Source organism: Helicoverpa armigera, chromosome 16, assembly GCF_030705265.1.
Source record: "Helicoverpa armigera isolate CAAS_96S chromosome 16, ASM3070526v1, whole genome shotgun sequence".
In the NCBI taxonomy this organism is placed as follows: Eukaryota; Metazoa; Arthropoda; class Insecta; order Lepidoptera; family Noctuidae; genus Helicoverpa; species Helicoverpa armigera.
Genome location: NC_087135.1, coordinates 3,906,679 through 3,911,604, shown reverse-complemented (window position 1 = coordinate 3,911,604; position 4,926 = coordinate 3,906,679). Strand labels below are relative to the sequence as shown.

The 4,926-nt window shown below is 39.6% G+C and overlaps 1 long non-coding RNA gene across 1 annotated transcript; it reads left to right on the top strand.

Annotated features, from left to right (window-relative positions):
* Positions 1 to 222: 222 nt before the first annotated feature.
* LOC126055434 (uncharacterized) lies at positions 223 to 4,926 on the top strand. Its single transcript, XR_007511457.2, has 3 exons — positions 223 to 368; positions 1,043 to 1,228; positions 4,768 to 4,926. It is a non-coding gene; the product is annotated as an uncharacterized LOC126055434 (long non-coding RNA).

Genomic DNA, 4,926 nt, shown 5'->3' with positions numbered 1-4,926 from the left:
AAATTAGAAACTTTCTAATCTAAACATAAAATATGTGGGAATTGTTCGTAGATCTTGGAAAGTAACACAAAATAAACATTACAGGAAGCCTGTAAATAAATACCTGTCTTATTTTATGTAAATTACCAAAACCCAAAGTAATAATACTTCTTTGTTCATAACTCTTTGTTCTAAGTTACTGAAAATTTATGACAAAACTCTATAAGCTATGAAAACCGTTGACAAGTCTAGTATTATAATGCCCTTGTAAATTAGGTATCTTGTATAATGTTTAATGTTAAATTTACTTGATAATATTGTTATGAATACTTTGATTACGTAACTAATGCTTGGACTTTAATTTCAGTAGCGTCATTATTATTGTAAAGGTAAAGTATCATCTCTCTTTAAATATAGTCTGTTACAACTCTTCATGCTCATTATAAAACTAAATATTAAGTTAATTTTCAAAGGAGACCCATTGCAATGCTCATATAATTCCGGTTTCCATACACAGAAGATTGAAGAATACGATTCGTTGGAAAAACGAATTCGGAACTTGGACATAGCTCCGTCAAATATGATACCGTGACTCCGTTTTGAGGTCCAACTATTGAGCAAGCTTGTTGATTATAGAGTTTCTTCTATTGTTCCTTCTCTGTGTAAGAGGAGGCTTGTGCCCATCAGAGGGACGATAAAAAACCGGCCAAGTGCGATTCGGACTCGCGCACGTAGGGTTCCGTACTATCCAAACTAATATTCTATATTACTAATATAATATATTTATGCATATCGAGCAAAAATGAGCAAAAAAACGTTTTTGGTATGTGAGCCCCTCGAAATATTACTTTTATTCTAGTTTTCAGTATTTGTTGTTATAGCGGCAACAGAAATACATCATCTGTGAAAATTTCAACTCTCTAACTATCACGGCTCATGAGATACAGCCTGGTGACAGACGGACGGACGGACAGATGAGCGAAAACAACAGGGTCCCGTTTTACCCTTTGGAACCCTAAAAATACTGATGGTGTTGAAGTAACCTAATTCCCCGTTTCAGCAGGCAATAGAAATGAACAGAAGTGTTAAAGTACATGGACCCTATCGCCGGACCACTGGTCATAGTTATAAAACTTATATACAAAATCATTGAAGCAGTCCTACGAGCCTTACTTGAGTTATGCATAGATGTTGCATCTTACTCTGTTATTGGTGGAAGCTGCATATTCTTTGGATTAATGTTTTTAAGGTACTACTTATATTATTTTATGTAACAATCACTTTCATCATCATCCTCCGAGCCTTTTCCCAAACTATGTTGGGGTCGGCTTCCAGTCTAACCGGATTCAGCTGAGTACTAGTGCTTTACAAGAAGCGACTGCCTATCTGATCTCCTCAACCCAGTTACCCGGGCAACCCAATACCCCTTGGTTAGACTAGTGTCAGACTTACTGGCTTCTGACTACCAATGTATGTAACAATCACTTTGAATCTAGGTTAATGTTGTTCCGAGTGTTGTTGTGACTTATTTCTTACAAATTGGACTTATAGACTTTTTACTCTTCTCTCTATTACTTCATAATATTTATGTCCTCAGTTTGTCCCAATTTAACGTCTTATTTATTTATTTTTATTCAATGTAGATGTTTTCTTCGGATTTCACTAATTGCGGATTACAATATTGCAATAACGGATCTATTCGTTGATATTCGATTAAAAATAGAAATGTGACATGATGTTGTCTTCCTGGCCGATTATGGCTACGGCGGCTGTTCTTATGTCAGGAGATAAGCCAACTGCGCTGGACATATCATAGTGCACAAGCATTTGCGCAGACACAGGTGCACTCCCTATTTCTTCACTCTCATAGCCCAATGGGACGGCAATCCGACACGACCGGAGAGTGATCAGGCGCAGGATCGACATTCACGTGCAGTTTGACATAAATTGTATGAAGCTAATGTCAATCACTAATCGCGAAACAGCGGCTATATTGATATCCGCAGTAGGAGATCATAGAAAAACACACACATTTACATTTTATTTCGGAACACAGACAATAACTTGAACGAAGGTTAATTTTAATATTTTCCACTTAATAAAAAAGTATCATTTCACAATACAATTTAGAAATTTCAAATTATAATTATTATCCTCATGAAGGAACGTAAATGTTATTGTATTACCTTGGAAATAATAATCGTTATGAAAGCATATTATGTACTGCCGATACACCTGAAATCCTTAATACAATTATTTAATATTACTCTCACGTAATCGCGGTATTACTGCTATATACAGTATGTTTCGAAACTCACAGGTACGTATTTTTCTTATTGTTTTTGTATACATAGTAACCTAACAGAAGAAGTTTGTCGGCAGCCTTAATACTGTAAGTTTAATCACTCATGTTTATAGGTTTGTTCACAAGATCAAAACTTGTCGGTATCTAAGGTTTCATGAAAAAAAACAGTCTACAAGAAAACAGATAGGAAAAAACCATTATTATTTAAACAATTACATAAAAATATTACTATAAACTTGAACTGATTTTAAACTTCAGAATACTTATGCGTCTTTTTTAACAGCCAAAGCTGTATAAAAGTAACTAAGTAACACCATGTACAATGTATTAGAATTCCGAGTTACTCAGATACGCGAATAATACTCGTCTCATATCATGAACACGGGGATCTTGTTTTTATTATGATATCATGGTACATTTTTACGCACTGTTTGCGATTTCAGAAAATGTTATATAAGTATGTACGTATCTTCATAACGTTCAATTACACACAATTTTGTATCTGAGTTCTCATATCAGATATTAATGTAAATATTACAATGCGAGAGTACTTGCGCCGCGTCCCGGCTTCGTTGGCTGTATTCTTCAGTATTCAAAAGAAAAGACCTGGAATTCTCCTGAAAAATAAATCGTGTTTTTTTCCGAATAAAATATCCCAAATATTGATTTCAGTGTAAAAATATTCTGTACACACAAAATATGGCTTCTGCAATTACAAATCCTGCGTTTCATTATGTAGGTACGTGATCCAATTATAACGAAAGTATACACAACAAAAAACAATAAAAGGGAATGGTAGAATTATAACTCATGTTGACGGATGTTTTCAGTTGTCAGACTTATGGTGGGTTCATACAATACCAACATCACACAGACTTTTCTCTGTGAAAAAAATGGTGCATACAAAAGTCTGAATAAAGTCTGAGTCAATGATAAGACTAAGTTCGTAGGTACATATATTTGTACGATGTTAAAGCCGTGTAAATGTATAAATACAGTCTCGTACTAGCTGCGATTCGATGCAGTCGTGTTGCTGACGCGTTCTTTTGTCATTAATCGTTTTAGCGCGGCTTAAGCCGTTGCTAGTTATTTTTTTTTAATCGCCATGAGTGAACAGCTTGTGGCGAACGAGCTGCTGGCGTTCCTGCAGCAGAAGCTGGACGTGATGGACGAGGTGTCCGCTGTCCAGATCTGCGCGACGAACTTCAGCGAGGATGACGTCGCTGCTGCAAAGCAGCTGCTGTACAGGTTGCTCAACAAGAGCGATCAGATGGTGTCCCGCCGGCGTGACGGGACAAAGAAAAGCATACAAGATATCATCACGCTGCTAAAAGAGACCGATCCTGACGACGTGCCGACGTTTGTAGTGAAGGATCTCAACAAGCTACCGCCCGTCACTTTCGACCACGTCGACGTAACAAGCCTATTGAAAGACATTGTCTTCCTTAAGGCAAATCTTGCGGATGTACAGAGGAAGTTAGATGCATCCCAAAATACTGTCGCCGAATTGCGCAGCGAACTCAATGAGTTGCGTAAATCGGTGACAGTAACTGGGTCACCTGTGGGTGCATCGAACGTAAACATGCGGCGCGGAGCGTGCCTCGATGTATCGGGTGCAAGTTTCGCGTCAGCAGTTTTGTCGCCATCGCCGCTGTCACCGCCGAATGCTGAGTCGGCACAATGCGCGCCTCGTGCGCCCCGCTGCCCCGCTCCCGTCCCTGCGGCTCCTCCGCTCGCCGCCGGTCGACCGCTCGATCAGCTGCTTGTTTCTGCAGCGTCGACGAAACATCAAGGTGTACGTCGAGACTACGCTAGCGTCACCGGTAGCAACATTGATGCTACGAAGAAGCCCGTGCCCGTAAAGGGACCGAATCGGGCTGACGATGAGGGGTTCGTTACGGTGCAAAGGAGGAAGCGCCGTCAGCGAACCAACAAGAATCGCTGCGGCACGGCCCCTATTGAGCCTAACATCAAAATCCGTGCCGCCAAGCCGAACACCCCGGTGTACATCTCCCGCCTACACTACACCACTAAGGCGGAGGACATCGTGGAGTACGTGCGTCAGAAGCTGAATTACGCCCCGAGAGTGCAGCAGCTGGAGTCACGCCATAACGCCAATTTCAAGGCGTTTGTGGTGCGAGTGCCGACATGTTTCCTGCACCTCGTGTTGGACGAGAACTTCTGGCCACAGGACGTGGTGTTCCGTCGCTTCCGCGGACAAGTGCCACAGGACCGCACAGTCGTTGTGTACAATAAGTGAAGTGCTACTAACATAGATTTAAGTTTTATTTACTAACAAGTTTTGTATATAATGTATGTATGTTCGTTTTAAGGTATGTATCTATGGGCCATTGTTGCCTGATTGTAAAAGATTAAATAAATAAATAAATAAAAAATAAAATAAATGTATCGTGTAGACCCGCCATTAGGAAGCTTAAAGTTGGTATATTATTGAAGTTGGTTTATTTTTTATTTATTTTCAGGTATGGAATGTGTGAAAACGATTGCCCAACAAGACATTTTACAGTTATAGCTGGCGTATCCGTAGCTCTGTACGCTGCTCTCCTCATGTTGTATAGATTCTTCTAAACCCAGTATGATTTTCTGTTATTGTTCAATTGTTTATTATAAGCTTACTCGAA